At 38.1% G+C, this 24385-nt stretch overlaps 1 protein-coding gene across 5 annotated transcripts in view; it reads left to right on the top strand.

Moving 5' to 3' along the window:
- The window catches only part of atf7ip (activating transcription factor 7 interacting protein), a 40745-nt gene that overhangs the window by 8789 nt on the left and 7571 nt on the right, over window positions 1–24385 (top strand). Inside the window, exons 1-2 of one of the 5 annotated variants that reach the window (XM_073845557.1) lie at window positions 9268–9340; window positions 23803–23865. The gene's annotated coding sequence lies outside the window, so the exon portion shown is untranslated. Of the gene's footprint in view, window positions 1–9267; window positions 9341–16105; window positions 16163–21451; window positions 21526–23802; window positions 23866–24089; window positions 24227–24385 lie in introns of those variants that run through there. The other 4 variants (XM_073845555.1, XM_073845554.1, XM_073845553.1 and 1 more) reach the window with 4 other exon arrangements.

Below are 24385 nucleotides of genomic sequence, written 5' to 3'. Positions count from 1 at the left end.
TGGAGGTGAGCCAATGGATATCACACAAGTAACGTGAAAACTGCGCAATATGTTAAAGTGAAAGTAAAAACTGACTTTCAGCATCTGATGTGCATTCTTTCAGAGACAATGAGAGACAATTATACTTCATATGCTGATATTAATTTAGTGCCTTAATATTTTTCTTGTGCCCCGAACATGGTGGGAAAAAAAAATAAAAAGAAACGTCTTAAATAAAGCTCTTAATTTTCATTGATGACTGCAGTGTTATTAGGAGGTTATGAAAGTCATAATTATGATTTCAGGTGGTCTTAAATGTGGGGACTGAAAGACAAGAATTGTGATGAAACTTCAAAAGGCTATCCATGGAATAAATATGAGCGCTGCACGTTTCAAAATCATTTGTTGCGCTGCTTTGTATACTACCATTCTGACAGCGCCTCCTGCTGGAAGAGAAACGCATAGAGTTGTAAATGTGAACTCATGGATCCACAAGATAATGTGTTATAAAAATTTAAACAATTTAAACAAAGGCAGTAAAATATATGTTATTTAAGTAATATAATACTTGATTGATAATAATTGTTTAAATTGATATAATTGATTTATTCTTTGAAACTTTAATATTAATTTGTGTAATTGCAGTGCCTTGATTCTAGTAAGATTTAGTACACAGTCATAGCCATAAATGCAATGGTACTAATAATTGGCATAATTCTTTTTTGGTTTTCGGTTTCGGCCAAGAATTTTCATTTTGGTGCATCACTACATCATATGTAAATGTGGTCAGGCTAAAGTTGTAGCCGCAGGAGGCAACACAAGCAATTTGCTTCACCACCTCTGCCACAAACATGTCCTGGAATATGAAGAATGCACAATAAAGTGTTGTGTATTTTGACTGCAAGTCATGAATTCTGATATCTTCACCTCATTACAATTATGAGTGCCACTGTCACTTCTTTGTGAACAGCAGCATTTTGTGAGACCAATCAAACCTGGGTTAATACTAGTCCGGTCAATGTAAGCCAATATACTGATATAAAATTTTGGTCATACCGCCCAGCTCTATATAAGCATCTTTGTTAATAGTAACACCCCTGCAAAATTAATGGTACAATCCTAACCAGGCCCCTCCCCCACCCCTCCCCCAACCTGCTCAGTTTAGTGCTAGACTTTTGGATTTAAGGCCAGAGAAGGCTCCAAGCAGAAGGTGGCCTGCATTTGATGATAGCAGTGTAAGCTTCAGTTCTCTGTCTTTCTGTCCTTTTGTGAAATTTCATGTGTGTGTTATCATTAGAATCTTTGAGAGAATGCATGGTTCATTTCCATTGCTATTTGCTATGAGTGGCTTGTTTGCAATTTGTTAGCAGTAGCGGAAGGTACTAGCATTTCGAAAAACAAACAAACGTGTATTTCCTTAGGCGTAAGATTGATTTATTGGTTTTTAATCAGTTTATTTAGGCAGAAATGTTGTGGTTCGGGTGTGCTCAGTCATGCTCTTGGAGAATTTGCTTCAAGAAACATTTAGGTCATTATGTCCTATAACAGGTTGTCTTGAGGAAACAAGTTTTTTTTTGATAATTTGACATGAGGTGTAATTTTACTATAAACAGTGAAATTACAGAAATCAAATGTTCCTTGCTGTCCAAATAGCAAAGTATTTCACACTGCGGTAATGACTCATTTTGAAAAAGGCCACGTTGTGATGTCAAGAAGATGTGGGGTTCATTTGAATGTCCCCACCCGAATTGAGTTAGAGAGAGCAGATAAGATACTCCTTCGCTGAAAGGGTTACTATTGTTACTGTATTTTGTTAAGATGTCAGGGAAGGTCCCTAAACCATTTGTTCTTGGTTGTAGAAAAACTACATCTCTGCATGCCTTTCTAAAGGATCCCAGTGTTAGGAATAGGTGGCTGAGATTTTATTGGTAACATTTTGCCTATTTGCGCGAATGTGGGGTTGTTTGTTTGTTCGGCACATTTTACTATTGATTCACAGGTTCCTCTGTGATGCAGGTAAGTAAATAATTTCCTTCTAATGTTTTAATTTGTTAGCGTTTGTTTAAGAAAGGCACAATGTAACGCTAAGCATGGATTATGTGTAATACTCATGTTCTTCTTGTATAAATGGATAAATTGTTACCTGGAGTCAGATTTATAAAAACTTCGCAATTGTAGATAGTGTTAAGCCCGGTGCATACTGTACGACTTTGCTTATAATTTGGCTATCTTAGAATTTTGCGAATCCGAAAAGATTAATATTTGACTGTTAGTTTTGACATGTTCAACAACAGCTGATTATTAAACATTACAATTAAATTTTTTTTGGGGGGGGGGCATAGTCCTGCAGTGAGGCTATCACTATTATCTTTTGCAGACTCTGTTCCAAATTAATTCCGTATCAAGTTTTAAAAAGTTTGCGTACTTGTGGACATCCTTTGGGTTTTTTGGTAAACGATATCTCTACTTTCATAATCTGATCCTGCCTGAATCAAATGAGGTGCAGTACTCAGTTATTGTCTACAGATATTACTCAGCTGTCACTCATCAAGCACAAGGTGTCGATTGTGTAGACTGCCTGTGTGGGTTGAAGAAAATGCCTTAAGGCCAAAAACATACTGTACACGTAAATTCACATGTGAATGCATGCGATTCTTGCGTTGTTGTAATGTTATCAGAGCTCAGTAATAAAGGCGGTGAGAGTTAGCTACCTTCAAATGACTGTGCCATTGACTGGATCTATTTTTAGATATGTATTTAGTTGGCTATTAACAAGTCAACTTTAAGTTACTTGCACAGCAAGGTGTTTTTCACACTTATCGTGACAGGAATTAACCTCGTAGAAAAAAAAATGCTAGAAGATGTTTACACCAGGGCTGAAATGATTAGTCAACATTATCAACAACGCGGACAATAAAAAATCATTGACATATTTTCTTGTTGAATAGTTACTGTAAGGGCTTGCAGTAATGTGTTTTGACCAGTGTGGCGCTGTAGTGCAAGAGATCCTGGCTGCAGTTCAATAAAAGAAGACATACTTAAGAGAGGTGCAAACAAAGCCAGATCAGTAGAGTGTGGAAAAGTTTGACAAAACTACAAACAAAAAATGCTGCCATGTTAAGGCCCAGATACTCATGGTAAAGCCTTGTTAATTTTTTTTTGTTTGAGCGTAATAAGTTCGATATAAGCAAGCAGTACTTTACCATTAGCAATCGTCCTAACGGTAATGTATGTACTAGGGGTGTGATGATTCATGGAACAATTCTGCGATTTGCGTGAATGCATCGCAGTTCTTTTTTGAAAACGATTCTGAGCTTCGTTTTTACCAGCAGATGGCAATGCGTGATTTACACCGTGTCTACGCTGGATGACAATTGTCGCGTCACGCCACAACAGCTAAAGTCTATCTACACTGAAAGCGACCATTGCAAATAATTTGAACTTTGTGTGAATACGTCATAAATGGAAAGAGGCATTGGTTTAGTGTTGGGGATTTGTCTTGTCATGCCGCACCAAATCCAGTGTAGACAGCGTCACTGATTCTAATAGGTTCTATAGTATTTTGTCGCTCCACTCGTGTCCAGTGTAGACACTAGGTGTTTCTCAATGTCAAGGATACGTCCTTGGCAGGACTGGTCCTTCCAAGTCACTTCCTTCAGAGGCTAGGCGAGGCTCCTCTTAAGCATTCGGAGAACACATAAATGGAACAGGCTAGCAAGTGCACGTTATTGCGTCATTACCTCAGTGAAAGGTCCGCTCTTATCATTCATTTAAAAATAATTACATCCATTTCGTCAAATTGACCCTGCACTGTTTAAACACACTTGACAGTCAAAAAATCAATATGATTAAAAAGGAGTTTATTGATTTAAAAACGATTATATTGCCTGAGTGAACAAAACTGCGTCCATAGCAACCCTCTGTTTTTCATGGCAACCGTGTGCCGTTTACTTCGCGGTTGTCTGTTATCTATAAATAACACACCGGAATTCAACCAAGCCATTGTAATAATATTTGATATTTAAAAATATTTATAATTTAACAACTATTTGTTAAAGACTTATCCTATCTCACAAACAAGTTTATTTTTAATTTCCCCAACTACACCATTTTTACCCTATTGAGCAGAATGATCCCTTCATTCCCTTCATGACTCAGCTAACGTCCGACATTTGTATTTTTGAACAAGATAGCAAAGCTGCGCGCATAGGATTGTGGGTGATTTTAGAGCGCGAAGAGCGCGAAGGCTACACTTATGCATCCTTTCCTGTGTATGGGATATTTTTCGAATGAAGGACACAGTCCTTGGTTGAAATTCCGAGGATCCTCGACATTGGAACAGTCCTTCGACGGATGACGATGACGTAGCATCCTCGAAATTCTGGCTTCCGAGGATCCTTCCTTGACATTGAGAAACGCCTACTGTGTTAGAAACAGCGGTACTCTGCTTCCCTCCAGTTCCTTACACACACCACTTGAACCTAAACTAATCATTCACAAAGGGTGTGTTCACACTTGTAATTCAGTTCATTTGGTCTGGACCAAAAAGGTGTGATACATTTGGTTCTGGTCTGCTTAGCGTTTACACTGGCATTTTTGAAAGCGAACCTAAAGATACCAAACCTAAAGGCATAGTGATACGTTTACAACTGGTCGGGTTGAATGGGGTATAGTTCATGACGGAACTTACCGAAACTCCAAACAAAAAAAATATGTGTGTTTGACTTGAAGCGCCACTAAGTACGTTATGTGTATGTCTTTATTTGCACCACTTGCAAACTCACAAAGAGCTCATTAAGGGCACTTTACCTCCTTGTTGCTCCACGTTTGCCCTCTGCTCATTTTGTTTTGGAAACACCGCTTGTTCCCTTTTGTGAAATCATGTCGCATAGCATCACATCTTGTGATTTACTTCCTATTTTTGTTTCGTGTAGAAGTTTTTGGTCCTTTTTGGTTCATATTTAATTCGAACTGCACCAGAGTTTGTTTGGAAGTGTCTCAGTCCGCTTGTTTGGTGTGCACCAGGGTTTGAATGGCAGCGCTCACACTTACTCAAATGAATTGCACTAACAAAGCAATCGCACCAGAGTTCGTTTTAATCAAACCAAACATGACAAGTGTGAACACACCGAAAGTTCGGAAAGCTTGAATCGAATTACAAGAGTGTTCACAGTGGGCAGTATCATAAAAGCAGAGGTGCAAGTTCATTTAACCACTTGCATTACTCTTTGTGAGCATTTAAGTGTGCGGTTAAAAACTAACCTAGAGCGCCATCTGCTGTTTAAAACTAAGCTTAGAATTGATTCCAGAGAGAGTTGCGATCGAAAATCGAATCAAAATGATTTATCGTTGCACCCCTAATATGTACTGCACGCTTTCCTGTCAATGACAAAATAAACCCAATGAAAGTTTTAAAGTAGCTCTATATGAATATATATGGAATATTTAAACGAATTGCAAAAGCTGAATAATAGATCAAATTCTACTTAAGTGAAATAATCGTCGATTAGTCGATTAATTGTTTTAATAATCGTTAGATTACCTGAATATCAAAATAACCATTGGTTGCAGCCCTAGTTTACCCTAATGTCTGCTTCAGCCCTCCTTGTGGCAACACTGAGAATGCAACACTTACTTGCACGACAGCTTTTTTAGTCTGCGACACAATGCCGAAATGCTGCATCTCATTTTAGACTTATGATTATATCTGCTCTGTACTGTTGTCTTTATTTAGGTAAGCTTCACAATTGCTATGAGAATGCGGCTTTGTGATACATGATGGAAAAGGAGAGGTAGTTGAATCTGTCAAGCTGTTTTCATTCCTAATTAGTGAGCAAGTTTTCAGCAACAACAGTCAGTAGTTCTTTAGAGGATGAAGGTTGTAGGATGAACCAGCTAGAAAACACTGTGCCCTGTCTTGAAGTTGTGAGATCCTTGATGGTGGAACAGTATTACAAAATACGAATTTTAAAAAGAAACAGTAAGGCCACAGATGACCTTGAGCTGAAGATAAAGAAATGCTAGTGCTAGATTAAGTCAGTCTGTAGTCTAATCTAGACAGTCTTTGAGATAAAGACACTTGGTATGGTTTGTTTCTTCACAGTAAATTCACAGAAATACTGCAGTTGCTAGTGTTGGCTTTGCTAGCAGCCGAGCTGGTGGCCATTTTGTGTTATTGCAGTGCAAAGTATGAAATGGCAGAATGGGGGAGGGGCTCTTAAAGAGACTTTGCTGAAGTGTGGCTCTCAGTGGTAGCTGCAGTGTGCATGCTTCAGTGCCGTTGTGCCGTGTTTGGTTCTAGTCATTCCATAGGCATTTTAAGCTCTAGTTCATTATATATGTTCCATTTCATGCACCTGTTTCAAAATTGTGTGAATTTTCAAAGTGATTACGGTTTAATGCTCAGAAAATGAGAATGATTGTTTATTCTAAAATTGTAACATTTTTATAATTTAATTTGAATGTGGTTGATCAGATAGTTAGTTTATGTATCTTTTACTAGAAACTTTCAAATTATCTCCGATACACGAGTGCTCTATGACAGCTAATGACTGAACTAGTCTAAACTGGTTTCAGCCAGTTTCTGCCAGTCATGCCTGTGAGCAGCTGGCTGAGCATACAGTAGCATTGAAAAATGCTGTTTTCTTGTGCATTGTTGTTGCAGTTGATGCTTTTTTTTAGACTGTAAAATATCTAACCAACGAATTTCTGTTTTAATATATCTTAGATTTTATTTTTCTCATGGATTAGCTCCAAATGCTTCTGCTCCCCTGAAATTTAGAAAATGGTATATTCCACTTCCAGACATGTTTCTGTCTCAGTCAGGACTAGGGTGGGGGTTTGGAAATGTTAGCAGCAGATTTTTTTTTTTTTACAGCTATGTCTCTTGGCAATTTTTATTATATGCAGTTTTATAAATCTGTATAGTAATCTTAAGCTTTTAAGACTCTTGTGAACAAAATCCCAGTTATTTTTTTAATGCAAATGCAAATATAAAGCACATTTATATTTATTTATTTAGCAGGTACTTTTATTGAAAGCATCTTACCAATAAGAATAAAAAAGATAAGAATATGATAAAGTTACGGCAGTATTAAATGTATGAAGCTAAAGCTAGTGCATGGGGAATAGAGAGCAATAAATATTGTACAGTTACACAGTTGTTTCCTAATTTAGAAGCAGCTTTAATCTTCTAAAGTGAATGTAATTTCATTTTACACCCTGATGATATTCAACCTTTTATTAATTGTTGCTCATCATAACTGCGGTATAATGACTGCATGTTTTATTCAAGTGACAAAGGCATTCGTAACAGCCGACTTAAAGTAATAGCTGCTGTTAGTTAACCTTAAATATAGAAATGATAGAATAACACCTTTTTGATATTTGTGACACTGGACCACAAAACCAGTCTTAAGTAGCACGGGTGTATTTGTTGCAATAGCCGACAATACATAGTTTGGGTCAAAATCATTGAATTTTATGCCAAAAATCATTAGGATATTAAGTAAAGATCATATTCCATGAAGAAACTTACTACCATAAATATATCCAAACTTAATTTTTGATTAGTAATTGCATTGCTAAGAACTTTGTTTGGACAACTTTAAAGGCGATTTTCTCAATATTTTTTATAAATCTAAAAAAAAAAAAAAAAAATTACCCTTATGACTGGTTTTGTGGTCCTGGGTCACATTTATTTAATCAGCAATCTGTGTAAAATGAGGAGTGCCTCTGCATATTTTTTTCCTGTCATCTCATTCAATTTGGCCTGCAAGCTCATAGCTAAGCAAAAAAGAAAAAAAATTTTTTTCCTTCGCTGTATATTCAGCAGAGGTGCATCGGTGCAGCTAATTAGCAGTGCAGGAAACACCGTGGCTACCTGTTTGTGCAGGGTAAAACATGCATGTGTGCATTCATCCAGAGAGGCATCCAAAAAACGCTGAATGTTGCATGGAAAATGGCATTGGTAATGTATAAGAGCTTGATTCAAAATTGCATATGAACCCTCTTTGTCAGAGTGAAGAGAATGTGTTTATATTCACAGTATGATTTTGTAGCATTCCAACACCCTGATTGCTAATGGCGGAGATTTGAAATAGCTGTTGTATTCTTTCATTAAAAGGAAGTTTTTGTCACCACACCCCTTTTTAAATAATAGTACGATCCGTGTCTGCCCTTCCTACTGTTTTCGCTGTGCTCATTCTGCAGCAGTGGGGGAGGGGTGAGTCTTCTGTTCTCACTTCCATGAGTTTTACCCCCACTAATATTTAAGTACTTATGTTTCTCATCTTATACTTAGTGTGTGTTTTCGCATTTGGAAACGCACACGTTTGTTCAGTCATGTCAAGGTCCTGCAGGCTATTCTGGTCACTGAGGACCAGAGGTTGAGGTTTATTGTCTCAATCTGGTTTTGCAGGATACAGTAGGGTTCCCAAGGATATTGTTTATTGGTGTAGAGGGCAACATGTTTTAAAGACGCCTCAGCAAACGTGGTAGAGTCCAAGCTGTTTTTCCCTCCCCCTTTCATGTGCTCCTCAAGGTAGATGTGCTTGAGTTCTCTCACGACTAATCACGAGCTACACTTGTACGCGTTACCGATTCATTTTTTACAATTAATTGTATTTTTAGATTAACAAATCATTATTGTGCACGTTCGTTAAAATTGAGGGGCGCTCATTAAAGGAGTTGCTGATCATTTCAATGCTAATTGGTGAATATGTCAGACCTCTGAGTAAGCGGACCCCAGATGGACATGACAAGTAGTTGGCGCCTGTTTGGAACTCAGGGAGTAGTAACGTCCAAGTTAGCAGTGTCTCCCCCTTTTTATAATGGTATGTTCCAAACTCTCCCAGTAATTTTCCGTTGTCTGCTCTGCTGAGTTACTTAGCAGCAAGAGGGTGGAGCTACACTGCAGTGTGACTGTGCTCTAGAACTAATTTGAGCTGGTTTGGTATTTTGAGACCTGATTTATATTGGAACCGTTCTATTTCAATTCTGTTTCACAGCATGTCTACTGTAAAGTTTATATTAGTAATGGAAAAAAGTCAAACCTGAATAAATTAACAAATTAAAGTTTTTCTTTGTAACACTTGTTGTTGTTTTTTAATCTCTTGCAGTTATGTGTGTGTGTGCAACACAGCACCACTCATTTTTAGAGCAAAGTATGTTATTGCATTTATTAAGATAACTGAGTAGAATTAAATAGTGGAACCCCTTTAAAATCCATGGTACAGCCCTAGCTCTGCCCCTCCCCCACTTCTGCTTAGTTTTACTGCTAGGCTCTTGATCGCACGGAGGCTAGTCACGCTTGCAGATTTCTCCTCCAAGCAGAAGGTGGCCTGCATTTGAGGATAGCAGTGTAAGCTCCCAGCTCTCTGTCTTCCTGTCCATGTTTATTTGTTTGTCTCTTCATTATTCTTTCACTTTTTGTGAAAGTGTTTTATGTTACTGTATGAAATATATTTAATTAACTAAAAGTAATATTAATGTGATTGAGGTGCTTGCGATTTACTTACAATTAACGTGAAAGTGTTAGCCAATGATGCATGGTTTGCTGTGTTACGACTTTGCTAGCTTGTACTGAAAGTTGATTTTGGCAGATGTGTTTCAGGTGTACTTAATCTTGCTTTTGGAGATTTTCCTTTCAGCAGCGGTTGGGCCCAGCCCCCCTTAGCACACCTGCTGGCAATTTTCAAAATCCTTAGGACCCTGATTAGCTGCCTTGTGTGCTTGTTTAGAGGCTGGGATAAACTCTGCTCCACACAAAGGATTGGGTGGAATTTAGGGCCTGTGTGTTACGGGCTGTAAATTCTGAACTACTTTTTAGTAAAGTAACCATAAACTAAAACAATGATAATTATTAGTTGTGTTTCCATTACACTTCAAATTGCACAAATTAAAAATACACCTAATGGAAACACGTCAATTTCGCAAAAACTCCCTAATATCGCAACAAAGTTTTTACACTCGCTGTCCCAGGAGCAAAAAGACAGATGCCTACATCTCCTACAATTCAAATTAATGGCTAGTGCGGTGGCTTCGACATACGTAAACCTACAAACATCCATTGGCATGACTTATTGAGAGGAAAAATTATGTTATGTTAATGGAAAGTTTTGTGCAAATCTGTAATGGAAACACACCTAAGCCACTTTTCCACTATCGGGCCGAACCGTTCTTAGAACGGTCGGGTACAGTTCCAGTTGTGTTTCCACCTGAGCCTGGTACGGCACGGAACGATTACAAACCGTTCTCGGCCCGGAATTCTCGGCACGGTTAGACAACCGTGCTGAACCGGGCTGGTAAAATGCGTGTGCATGACGTCGCCACGCTGTTGCCTGGCTACCAGTTTCTCTATGGCTAAGCGGATGCGCAGTAAGCAGATACGGTAAATATAAATATAAATGGCTGAGACACTTTGGTCTGTGGATGAAACATTTGCGCTAATATTGATATTTGGACAGAAAGAAAAATTCAAAAACAGCTGGAGGGTGCAAAGAGAAACGAAAAGTTTTTAAAATTATAGCGCAGTGTCTTGCAGAGTAGGGCATTAAGAAAAGTTCAAAACAGTGCCGGGAAAAAATAAAAAAACTCAAACATACATATCACATCCAAAAGGACAATAACAGTAGAAGTGGGGCTGTCTACTCTTGCGTTCCCAAGGCAACGACTTGACGCATTTGTATTTACATTCCAAAGAGTTCTGTTATATGCACCACAGTGGAAAATCAAACCGTATCTGTGCTGACTGGCCCGGATCGGCACGGAACAGAACGGTTAAGCATTGAGAACGGTTCGGCCCGATAGTGGAAAAGCGGCTCTTGTGATACAAAATTTGACTTCTTTTAAAAGATGGGGGGGGGGGGGGAACCTTTTTCTTCTCGTAAGTGTGGGCATGGCCATTTGTAAATTTTATGGTTCTGGTTTCCGGTCTCATCCACATCCAGCTATAGTTGATTGTACAAAATGGCTTGTTTTGCTGCTTGATATTGCAGATTGGTGTGTCTTACCATAACATGTTAATGTATTATCTTAATTATGAATGCACTGGTTTGTAGTGCAGTTTTACTGTTTACTGCATTTCGTTATTCTTCTCGTTATTTCTCTATAGCGGCTATTGAACCAGAAGTCTCTCCCATAGAGGGTTTGCACTTACGTCACGGTTTGGTCAGTTACCCGGGTGCGCGGGCATGTCGGCATTACTCAATTGTAAACGACACCATGGTTTCCATGGTTAGTGTACTACTGAATACGTCCTGCTGATTTATGCAGTCTAAACCATGGAAAAAAACCAGGTGGAAGCTGTTAAATCATATAGAGAAGGAAAGAGTGCAATGTTTTGGCAAACTAATGTTTATAGGTGGTAAAGATATGTACTAGCAGTATTAATTAAGATATTAACCTAATATTTCACCTACCTGACTGGAAATGAAAAGAACAAACAAATGTTCTCAACATTCTTGCCCTAGAAATCCTGGTTCAGTTTGGCCAACCACAAACGCCTTTTGTTTCTCAGACTTTTGACAGTCTATAGTACTCCAAATGTTTTTTCCAGTACGGCCGATTAGTACAGGCCAAAACATGACAATATTTGACCATTTTCAGCAGCAATCATCAGCAAAATATGCAAGTTTCATTCGGTTCAGTGGCATTGTTTATGTTCAGTGCCGTCAATATGGCAGATTGACGAAGCGCCCTGAAAACGCTTAATAGGCTTCCATGTTGAAGAAAACGTGGATGCATACAGTAAGAAACAACTAGAAAATTCAACCCAGCAAGGTTCAGAAGTTATTTAAATAGTAAAATACAATTCATATTAATAAATAAAATAATTTTATATAAGACGGACAGAGGAACAAGTGACTAGAATAGCTGTGTAGCTTGGTGTACATAAAAATCAGGTGTTCATTAGCTAAAGGCTTCAGGTGCTTCCAATGTGGACAGCTTTGTTGGTTATATTGAAAGTGGTTAGGTTTAGATGCAACGTGCCATTTGTAACCGATGTAGAATGTGCTTTTGGCTTTTTCGGTTAGCAGTATTTTTGATGCTGCATAACCAACAAAGCGGCTATTGCTGCTACTCCATAACTGTCACTCTCTGAGCACAGTGTTGAAGGTGTAAAACGCCTGTGTGGATGGAAGAGACAACCCTTTAAAAGTGATCCAATGTGGAAGGATGAAGCAAACCAGAAGACGGAAGTCAGCCCACACCTGACGCGTCAATGGAAACCATCTTTGTCATTCAGAAGACAAAAGACCACCTCTGTCATGTGGCGTCACTTGGTGGAATGACAAGGCTTGATGACTGAAAACACTTGTGTGTTTTAACACAAGCGCTGTACAACCGTTACAATCAGATTTCAATTTAATTTTAAAAAGCAAGAAATTCCCCTGCTGTGTGGATGAACCACTGGACATATCTTGACGGGAAGAACCAGAAAAGTCAGATGTGAAGAAACATGCTACATGCAAGATAAACACCACACCAAGCAGTCCTGAAACTAAGCCGCTTTATTTAATTCAGTCATTTCTTCTTAAGATTTGTGCGACTTCAGTTGTTTAGCTTGACAGCAGCTGAGCTGGTGGCCATGTTGTGTTATTGCAGTGCAGAGCTGCGAGTGTAAAATGGCAGCGTGGGGGAAGGGCTCTTAAAGAGACCTGGCTCTGAGAGTGCGGGCTGCAGTGTGCACGTTTTACTGTTGCTGTGCCGTGTTTGGTTTAGTCACTGTAGGAGGGTTTTAGGCTTGAATCCATGAAATGTTTCGTTACTTCTCATTTCACGCACTTGTGTGATAATTCTGACTAATTCTGTTTTAGAATATAGTTATGAAGTAATTCATCACACAACAAGGAAATTCTCTATTAGTTTATTATAAAAGTAAATCTGGTAGCTTGATCCTTGAGTAAGTTTGCGTATGTTACCTAGTTTAGATTAACAAACGAGAGAGATCTATGACATACAACCCAGTGCTAAGCCAGTCAGAACTGGTTTCAGCTAGTTTGTGCAGGTCGCGTCTGTGAACAGCTGGCTGTGCATACAGTAGCATTACAAGAGGGAAGCTGTTTTTTTTCCTTTTCTTAAAGAAAGTTATTGAATTTTTGTTCTTAGGTTTGTACCCATTTCACAAGCAACCCTCTCTAATAGTACTTTGCTTTTTTTATTTTTGGCATGGATTAGCTTCTCCTAATGTTTGTCCTGCTCTGTCATTTAGAAATGGTATAGTCCATTTGGTAGGTTTTTGCTTAGATGTCTTCCGTCTCAGTCAGAATTGGGGAAGGACTTTGGCAAATCTTGTGTTTCATGTTGGGAGCAAATAATTTCAGATTTAGCGGTGTCTCGGCTGACATTTTTGGGAATCTGTTGTGAATACTGGTTAAAATGCATTTAAGAATTTCTGTTATATATTTTTAATGCACATTTGCGAATACCATTTATTCATTTGAATGTTTTTATTAAAAGCAACTCACAGTTATAAATAATTGAAACACAAAAGCTTAAGAAGCCACCAAGAACATCAGCAGTCCCACAATACCGAATTTCAAGAATAAATAAAATAAACTTAAGTATTTAGTAATGCAAAACAAGAAACCAATAAATAATATACCAATATTATCCAAAACTTTACAAACACGCTGTAGTTCTGGCACTCTTTTTTACCCCCTCAAAGTTTAGCAGCGGCTTTAGATCTTTAAAAAAAAGAGATATTTTCATTTTACACCCTGATGATATACATTTTCAGGCTGCTTATTGCTTTATTATATTATATCTGTGTTATGTTATTTCCAAGTGACCCATAAGAAAATACAGTTTGAATTGCTAACAATATGACTGACCTGAATTGCTTCTTGTAGTTAAAGTAGAGAGATTAGACTGTGTACTACTGTTGTTTTCTTTATTTTATTTTTTAATTTAATCAGTAATGTTTTGGTGTAGCTTGATCAGCAGAGTTTGAATTATTCATGGTTACTTTGTAGCACATACACTGTGGTTTCTTAGGACAAAAACGATCCCAACAGCAATAATGATGAATATCCTTTAAAAACAAAATTCCACTGGCCACTCTTATCAAAGGAAGCAATTTTAATATTTATGTTTTGACTTTGAAAACCATAATCAGCTGGCTAATGCACAGTACTAGTGAATGAGCCTGGCATCTGCTCCATTAACATTTACTAGTACTAAGATGCCAACGCAGAACCTGTTATTGCATGGCATGTGAAGTCTTAGTTCCCTGTTAATTCTGAGTTGGACGTGACTAAAATGACAGCGAGTCACTAAGCAAGTCAGATGTTAATTCAGCGAGTGAGTCATTAGACTGATTCAACCCAATAACTCAGGTTTAAAACAAATGTTTGATTCATTTCAAAGGCATAGTCATTCGTTCACAGATGTCTTTATACTATTTGTATTTTGCAGTTCTTGGTCTTTCCCATCACATCCACCTCAGATTGTGAGCTCAAATCAGCTCAACTATAATTTTCCCTGCTGCTGTGCTGTAGATTCAGCAGCGTGTCGCTGCCTCTGATTAGCGGTGCAGAAAAATCTGTGGCTACTTATGCAGGGTAAAATAAGCATGTGGGGCTTCATCCAGAGAAGGCAAAAAACACCAAGCCATTGGGATACACTGTGTCCTCAACTTGTATGAAGAACAAAATGCAGATATGAATTAGCATTTAGGCAAAAATGTACTGCCATTTCTGAATTTGTACGGCTGAAATACCTATATAGGCTTAGAACTTGCTTCAAAGCTAGATTCTGATTATTGAAACTATTGCGATTCTTAGTGCTACACAGAAATTGCCACATTTCCATTCAGATGTGAGCTATGATCTGTGAATGCAGCAGTACACTATAATTAAACTTTGATTGTATGTAAATTTAGAAAGTTGTAACTTGTATTGTTCTTTGTATACAAAAGGCCATACATTTCCACACCCCTCTTTTTAGAAATGGTACATTCCTTGTCTATTACCAGTACTTTCTACAGATTTTGACTGCATGTTATGCAGCAGTGAGGAGGGTAGAGCGCTCTCTCTCACTTCCATGATTTTATCCCCATTAAAATTTGACAGCTTTTTTAATTCTATACATCATTTTTTTAGTGCCTTTTTTGCAATGCGGAATTTAATAAAAAGCCTGCTTGTTTGTCTTTGCTTGTTTAATCATAGACCGTTCTAATCACTGAGGAGAGGATATAACACTCAGTGTTGTTTCTGAAAGATATACTAGTTACGGTTTAGTAAATTAAATAATATTGTTTTTCTAGCGTAGAAGATATGACAAGCACAAACATGGTAGAGTCCAACCAGTGCTCCCCTCCCCCTCCCATGTACTCTTTGTGTGCTCCTTGAGGTAAGGTGCCTAGACGTGCTTGAGTCACGACTAATCATGGGCTGCGCTTGAGAACCACTGCGTTACAGGTTCATTTTTCAACTACTTTGCATTTTTAGATTCAAACTGAAAAATGTACTGTCTATTTTTTTTGCGCTCCAAGTTAAAGCTCTAAATATGCCTGCTGTTTGGCAGATATAAAAGCCCTCTGATTAGTTAGACCTCAGATGGAAATAACCTGTAGTTAATGTCTATTTGGAACTTGGACAGTTTTAACGTCCAAGTTAGCAGTGTCTCCCCCTCTCGGTTCGTACAATGGTATGACCCGTACTCTCCAGTAATTTTCCATTGTCTGCTCTGCCGTGTTACTTTGCAGCAAGAGGGTGGAGCTACATTGCAGTGTGACTGTGCTCTAGAACTAATTTCAGCTAGTTTGATATGTTGAGGCCTAATATATGTTTGAATTATCAGTTTCAAAACATGTGTTTTAGTAAGAAAATCTGAGAGCAACCCCTGAATTTAAAAAAAGCAATTGCTAAGAGGACAATCATACTTCTCTCCTTTAGAGTCGTGTGTGCATGTGTGTGTGTGTGTGTGTGTGTGTGTGTGTGTGTGTGTGTATACATAGTGCAGCTCATTTGTCAGTGTCTAAAATCCGTATAGTAGTGCATTTAATATTTATTAGCATAAATAAAAGTAGCACCCCTGTAAAATCCATGGTACAGCCCTAGCTCTGCCCCTCCCCCACCTCTGCTCAGTTTTACTGCTAGGCTCTTGATCGCACGGAGGCTAGTCACGCTTGCAGATTTCTCCTCCAAGCAGAAGGTGGCCTGCACTTGAGGATAGCAGTGTAAGCTCACAGCTCTCTGTCTTCCTGTCCTTTTGTTTCTTTTCATTAGTTTCTTTCTGTGAATGTGTGCTTTATTTTATTACATTGCACTAAATGAGAAGAGTGTTTGCGCTTGTTTTCACTAGCGAAAACGGGCTAGCATGTTTTTGACTACATAACATGGTCTAACATATTTCCTAAACGTGCATGTTGACTGTTAACCAGTTTGAGTAGATACAATGTGGTTCAGGGGTACTCAGTCCTGAGATTTCCCTTTCATCTCAATTTAGGTCCTTCTTTTAACCCACCTGTGGTAATTTACAGGTGATCCTGAGGAGCATGATTAGCTGGTTCAGGTCATTTTTTGGAACCAATCAGAATCTTCAAAACCAAATCTGCACAGAGGTAAATCTATAGTAGGATTGAGCACCCTTGTGGTAGAGCTAACATACTTAGGCCTTTTCTATTAACAATATCCTTGTTTTTATAATCTAACTCTTCTGAAGTATAACTTTGTGCATGTAGTTAACTAAAATAAATAGATTAGCCAATCCATGCATAGTTAGTGTCTAGAGATGTTGCTGCTGCTGTTCTAAAACTGACTCGTCAAGGTGTCGAAGACAAGGAACATGTGGATTGAAGAGTACCTGTGCGCCAGAATGAAGCATAACCAGACGACTGATATTATAGTTCAAAGGAGCAACATCCACCTGTGGCAATTGAAAAACCCTTGCACTGCCCAGAAGACAGAAGAAGTCAAGGCCACCTCTGTGTTATCACATCAGGTTGTGTGGGAGCCTTGGTTGGTTCATAGAAGATGCCCTGATGAAATTTCGCAACCTTCATAAAGATGGATTGAAAGCCGGATTGAGAAAAAGAAAAGAATCTGCTGCTAAAAGCAACTTCAGTGTTAGAAACCAAAGAGAGTCAAACGCTCATTTAAATTTTATCGGCTATTTAAAGTCACACGGATCGCGCCACTGCTGTTGTTTAGCTTGCCAGATACTGAGCTGGTGGCCATTTTGTGTTACTGCAATGTAGAGCTGCGAGTGTAAAATGGCAGAGCGGAGGAGGGGCTCTTAAAGCAATCTCGCTGTAAGTCTGGCTCTGAGTCGTAGCTGCAGTGTGTGCACGCTTTCCTGCTGAGCGCCGCGTTTGGTTCCTGTCATTCTACAGGAGTTTGAGCTCCATTGCCTGAAATGTTTTCCATTTCACGCACATGAATGACAATTTTTGTAAGGTTTTGAAAATGCTTGTAAAAATTAAAATTGACATCTTGATCTGCTGATTAGAGTTTAATTGCTTTACCAGAAACCTCAGAGTGTTTTTAGACACATGAGAAAGAGAGATCCGTGAGGTGTAAACTCGTCTCAACTGGTTTCAGCCTGTTGCTTCTGGTCATGTCTGTTATATTAGCTGGCTGTGCATACAGTAGTTGCTAGAGGAAGCTGTTTTTGTACAAACAGTTGTTGTGATTGAGGGTTTCCGGATGAATTCGGGTTATTTCAATGCTGTTGTTTTAGCAGTGGCACTCACTTGTGTAAATATTACTTTGCTGGTTGTATGCACTTGTATTTGCGCTACGTTCTTTTTGGAACTTGCGAACCTACTTGGGAAAATGCTGTTACGCATTTAAATGTAGTTTTAAAGGATATTGTTTAGAACAAAATCCCATTTTCACTAGTGAAGAGAGTTTATTTATTGCTATTATGTGACCTTGGACCACAAAACCAAAAAAAGTTTTTCATAGATGTGTGGTTTGTTAGGATAGGGCAGCATCTGGCAGAGATTCAACTATTTGAAAATCTGAAATCTGATGGTGCAAAAAAAAAAATCTATATATTAGGAAAACTTATTAGCAATGTATCTTTTAAATTTACAAAATATAGTCATGGAACATATTCCTGACTTAATATCCTAATGATTTTTGGCATGAAAAAAATAAACCCAGATAATTTTGACCCATACGATGTATTGTTGGCTATTGCTACAAATATACCAGGGCTACTTATGATTGGTTTTGTGGTCCAGGGTCACATATAGTATAATAAAGAGCAAAGGATGAACATTACACTCTTAAAAAAACAAAGGTGCTTTACGATGCTATACACTCTTAAAAATGAAGATTCCAAAAAGGTGATTTTGTAGTGATGCCATAGAAGAACCTTTTTTGGTTCCCCAAAGAACCTTTCTGTGAACAGTTCTTAAAAGACCCATTTTGAAGAACATTTTAAAAACCTAAAGAACCTTTCGACAATAAAGAACCTTTTCTTCAATTAAAAGTTTCCATGGATGTTCAAGGTTCTTCACTGAACCATCATGCCAATATATAGAACCTTTATTTTTAAGAGTGTATTTTTTGTCTAAATGGTTCCATAAAGAACCGTTAACATCTGAAGAACCTTTCTGTTTCACAAAAGGTGCTTTATGGTGAAAGAAAGTTCTTTAGATTCTACAAAGTTAAAAAAAAAAGATGGTTCTTTGTGGAACCAAAAATGGTTCTTCTATGGCATCGCTGTGAAGAACCTTTTGAAGCACCTTTATTTTGTAGGTGTGTGCCTAATGCTTTATGAAATGTAGTTTGGTTTCCTGATTAAAACATGTTTCTCAAAGCTTTATCAATCCGAATGAATTAACAATGTGAACGAAATATTTTAACTGCAATCAAAATGTAATTTAAAAATATCCTATTTAATTAGAATAAAACACAAGCCAATAGTCATACGTACCTAGGAATATTAGCAGGGCTGAAATAAGACATTCAAACACCAGAATAGTTATAGCAGTGTAAAATGTAGCATAGAGACCAATGAAAATAATAGAGAGTGAATCTCATTTCACACCCTGATAGCATACAGTTTCTTTATTGTTCTCATCATGGCTGCAGTATTAAGCTCATTTTTTAAATTCCCATGTGAACATGAAAAGGATCCACACTTCCTCCATATGAAAATGTACAGCTTCAAATTTTCTTGGCGCTCAGCCGCATTCAAGGCCTTCATCAGACATTAGGAATATCGGAGTGAAATTACATGCATTTATGAATTGATTTGAATGATTTCAAGCGGTCACAGACTTCCTTCTATTCAAAAGTCTACATTTCCACACCCCTTTATTTATCGTACGATCCACGTCTGTCTTTTTTTACCGTTGTGACTGCACATTCTTCAGCAGTAGGGGAGAGTGAGTGTTCTCACTGCTTGAGTTTAACCCCCGGTAAAGTTTAAGTAGAACTTTCCCTTTCCCATTTTATACTGTGTGTGTGTTTGATTTCTCTCCATAGTTTCTTGGAATGTGTTTGTAGTGATCCTCCAAAGTTTAAAAACAGAAGGACACTGTTTTCTGCTGTAGATGTCCACATGTTTGCATGCATGGTAGATTTCGAGCAACTCTTTCCCTTCCATTCACACTTGAGGTGAGATGGCCAGACATGCTTGCTTTCTCTCACGATCACACGATGAACCTGAGAAGTATTAGGTTCATTGTGTGTGTATCATATTAATGCGCTTTTATTGATTGTGGATGGCGCCAGGTGTGTTAGCACAAAAGGCACATAGACAAGCTTCATGCAGAAGACACCAAACAACTCCATTTCAATGCCAGACAATCTTTTATGTCCATACTAGAAGTAAAAATGTTGCGATCCAACAAAATTGCATTTAATCAGATTAGTATGTGGTTTTCTTGGTGTGCACAGTGCTGCTGAACCTTGTGTTTCCAAGACGTTCATGATGCTTTTCCTGACAGCTTAATATTTCTTAATATCCTTGTGGATTTTGAGGGATTTGTCACATTGGATGTTTGTGAAAATGGGTGGAGCTACCCTATGCATAAAAATGGAAACCAAAAGGCTGGCGAAACGCATTGTCACTTGTCATGACTAGCACAGAAGCGCAGATTAATGTGGAAGAGCGTTTCGGTCGTATCGCGTCTGGTTGGGAAACCGTGTCAGACCTCTGAGTATGTGGAAACTCATTAGTATTTACTGTCTGTTAGGAACTCAGTCAGTTGCAACAGAAATGTCATGCAGGTTTAACCAGATCTGTAAAAATTGTGCTAATATTTTTCTTTTTTAATTTGAGATTGAAAATTAGACCTCAGCCATTCGAACTAGAACTGATTTGTTTAGATAAGGAACGTCCTCTGCTTTGTTCTCATTGACTGATTGTAGGCATCTTATGCCCTTGTCATTTATTTATAGGCACAGTAGAGAGATGACAGGAAAAGATGGGCCAGGTTAGAACTCACATCTGCCGCATGAACACTACTAATCGCTACGTCTAATAAAATGTAGCTAATAAAAAGGGGGTGACCCTTTACTAGGAAAACCAGTGAATTGAACATTTAGGGATTTGTTTTCCTTTGAATCTTGCTTTGGGAGTAACTCACAAGAAAATTAAACAATTAAGCAAAATAAATTTGCGTTTTCATGTGACAGCGGTGTGACGTTCATGAGCTGAGACTGATTCAATGTGACTCACCTGTTTTTGTAAAAAGGAGTAGTCCGAAGTGATATGCTAAACATGCTTAATTGTCTGGCATTGTACATTTGAAATGCTGATCTTAGCTCATTTTGTCAAAAGTTGTTGTATGTGACAGCATTTTGACCTTTCACCTCATTATAATCCTATTCTGTGCACTAGCTACTGCCAAAAGATGTTTGCTCTGTATAGAGATCCAAGCTACTGAGTTATTCATTGAAAAATATGGACTTTGAAAAACAGCATATAGGCCAATTATCACTTGCTGTGTTTTTAAAATGCAGAGCAGATTCAGATTCGCTCTACTCCCTCTTGTGTTGACACGTAGCGGTGCATTTAAGACACCCCTCTTCAGTTATAATGGTACGATCCACATCGCAGTAATTTTCCACCCTGTTTTCTCTGTGCCTGCAGCAGTGGGGGAGGGGTAGTTTTTGCTTTACAGCACATGGCAGTTTTTCTTTCTTGCTGCTGTGGTGTTCATTCTTCAATTTACTCTTATTTCTAATGGGTTTTTTGGTTGAATGTCTTCACACTTTCTTCATTTACAGGTTTTAGAGTACCGCTGATCGATCAGTGAGCTTCTCTGAGGTGATGAATCATCTCACAGTCTCAGCATGAGTCAAAAAGTGACCTTTTGTTTCACATAGCGCTGTTTTGTTGATTGTAACGCTACAATTGTGTGTAGCTACAGTGTTTTTTTTTATTCTGGTTACAGCCAACACCTTACAAAGAATGTGCTCCGCCTCTCCACACGAGATCCCTTCCCCCTCCTGTTCTCTCTGTCTCTCTCTGTTCCTCTTTTCTGTGTTGAGTGCACTTTGAGCTAGTTGGGAACTAGGCATGCTCCTGTTTTCGCGCTCACTACTAATCAAGGCCTACTCCTGAAGACTACACCTCAAGGTTGTTTTCGAGCAGTTTTGGTTCTTGAAGACTTAATTTTTAAAAATTTACATTCATATTTAGTGGTGTTTACTCAAGATTAATGGACCTTTTGGTGGATATCTTATTTTTTTTTTACATGAATTTTAAACGATTTTTTACGTTTTCGTTTTATCGTGGATCTTGACTTTTTACTATTATTATTATTATTATTTTTTTTTTTTTTTTGGTATGTGTTGCTTTAGTTTTCGCTGTTAGTGAGAATTTTTCAATTCGGACATGTTTGGGATCATTGTTTATACATTCGACTAGGAAATTTGATTAACGCTTTTGGTTTTCGCCGGTGGTTTTAACCGTGTGTAATCCGTAAACGAGTACGTTTCTTTGCAATCTTTTTGCATTTAGGGAACGTTTGTGCTTTACTTATTTTAGATTCAACCGTTGTTTATTTTAGATTTAAACATTTGTTAGCTTACCATATAAATTATTTCGGGTATCAGACAGGTTACCTTGTTTTCAAGACGAAGTATAGCTTTTGTTGGTTTGCGAACAGTTCTTTCCTAGCAATCCGCAAGAGGTTGTTTCTGAAGTCATCTTTGGTTGAAGGTGACCACAGATTCTGTGGCTTTTGAGTCTCAGGAGGAGAAGAGGAGTATTGTAGAACTGAGCCTGGCTTTACACCGCAGCTCTGGCGACCATTTTGCAAACGAGCGGCAACCTCAGCGTCTATGTTTACAGTCAGGGTGGGGGAGGGCCACAGTGAGGCTGTGTGCGCTGATCAACATCAGCTTTTTAGAAGCTAGCAGCCATTTTTATAAAATGAATGTCTTTTTTATGGACACTCAACTGAGGGGATGGAGGAATACAGAGATGCATTTTATTACTGTTTAGGTTTTGTCACACTTCTCTGTTCTTTTCAGATTGATGGCGGGTTTAAATCTAAAAATGTTACCTCAGTTTTATATCTTTCCTTAACTAACTTGACACCTTTATTAGTGTCTTGTATAGTCTAGTCACCTGTCTTGCTCCTGACTCAGCAGTTTGTGGTGTTTAAGATGGAAAATGAGTCTAATAAGCTATAAAACCCTCCAATTTAAATACATAAAGTCGTCTTTTAGTGGTTGTTTCGATATCAGAATTCAGAGGAATAGCTGTTGACAGAAATTAAAGGTGTTGCGAATGGTCCATGAGGACGAGATTTTGGTGTATATATAGAAGCCACGTCATTCACACCTGCCAGGATGATTGTTAATGTAGCAGTGCAGCAATGCGGCGTCCTGTGGATTTATGCTTGCAGCTCTATGCAAGATATCTTTATGGGATGTGTAGTAAAACAAAGAAGCTGAGATGAGGGTAACTAACGTTAATGTGAGGCGTTAGAATCAAATCAAGATCGGTTGTTTGGATCCAGGAAGGTGCTTTGCTAATAGCAAGTTCATTTCAATGCTGGCAACTTGCTCAAATCTTATTTATGGGAATGTTGAGGAATACAGGAAATTGAGTTGAGCTTTACTGTAATTTATCTCTGTTAGGTCTTGGCTGTGAGGTGTCATTTTCAGAACAGTTTTAGCTTAAGTGTTTGATCCTAAAGTACCACTATTTTCAGACTTAACTATATTTTCCGTGTGTCACATCATGAGTTTGTAATTAATAACTATGCCAGATGGCTATTCTTTGTGTACTATTTTAGCTTTGAGAGTCTCTTAATGAGCCTGAAAGAGAACACCACCGTGACCGTACCGTAATTTATTTTTAAATACCTTTCCTCCTTTTTAGATTGCAAATCGTTTTTAATATTCCCTTCACTTATCAAAATCACAAATCGCAGTGTACTTCTGTACCACACATTGTGTGATGTACTGATTTGTTTCTGAAATAAGTGTTATCTACTTGTATTTACAGGATTCTTTAGCTGTTTGTTCAAGTTCAGTCTGTGGATTATATAAAATGTTATTTTTATTCAGATCCCTTCTTTATCATAACATTTGGCTACAGATTCAGCATGGATTGTAAGCCATATACATAGAACTAAGAAAGTATGTCGACTAGATAACTATATAATCAAGAATATGCCTGGGCTCATGTGTTACGATAAAACTACTGGATTATGATTACATAACATATTAACATTTTGAGAGCAACTTATTAATTAAAACACGAGGGTGCTGTACTCAAAAGGAACTGAGGGTTGTTTGGATCAGGTTTTGAGTTGAAAAATTAATAGTTAAATGCATCTAGGTCATGCAAAACCATTTTTAATTGCTTTTCAAAGCTAATAATTCATTTTTGTTTTTTTAGGATCCTCAAGCAACTGGCTGCCAAATCCATGAACAGGGAAGTACGAGACATCACAGAAGCCTGGTGAGACAAACTAATGTCTTTCTGTGATTAACACTGAGACCGAAGTACTAGTTTAGTTTAAGTACGATAGTAGCTTTGAAAATCTGCATTATATAATGAACTCCTCTTGTCGCTAGCAGATTCTGCAGAGTACTGCTTTTATTGGCTGAGAATTGCACCAATCAGCTTGAGGGGGAGGACACAAAGACTGCTCTCCCTCTCAGTATTCTGAAATCACATGCACTGCTGACTCTTACGGCCTTACCAACTCGCTAGTTATGTCAGTTAAACAAAGCAAGGTTATTGATTTTCGTTAAGTTCAACTACTTTCACTACAGATGCCAGGTGGTTTGTGGACTGGTTGATCAGAGAGGTGCTTCAGGTCAGACTGATAGTGTGGGAAAAACAGATCTGAACAGTTTAGTACTTTGACCATTTTTTTTAGATAAGTTTAGCCAAAGCCTTAGTCCAGGGTTGTGGTTACGGTTTTGTTACAGTTAAAGAGAGGTTTTGTGATCGAGGCCAAGAGAAAATTCTAGAA

This window comes from Garra rufa, chromosome 8 (assembly GCF_049309525.1).
Source record: "Garra rufa chromosome 8, GarRuf1.0, whole genome shotgun sequence".
Lineage (NCBI taxonomy): Eukaryota > Metazoa > Chordata > Actinopteri > Cypriniformes > Cyprinidae > Garra > Garra rufa.
The sequence above is the reverse complement of the archived record's forward strand: the minus strand, read 5'-3'. Positions and strand labels throughout refer to the sequence as shown.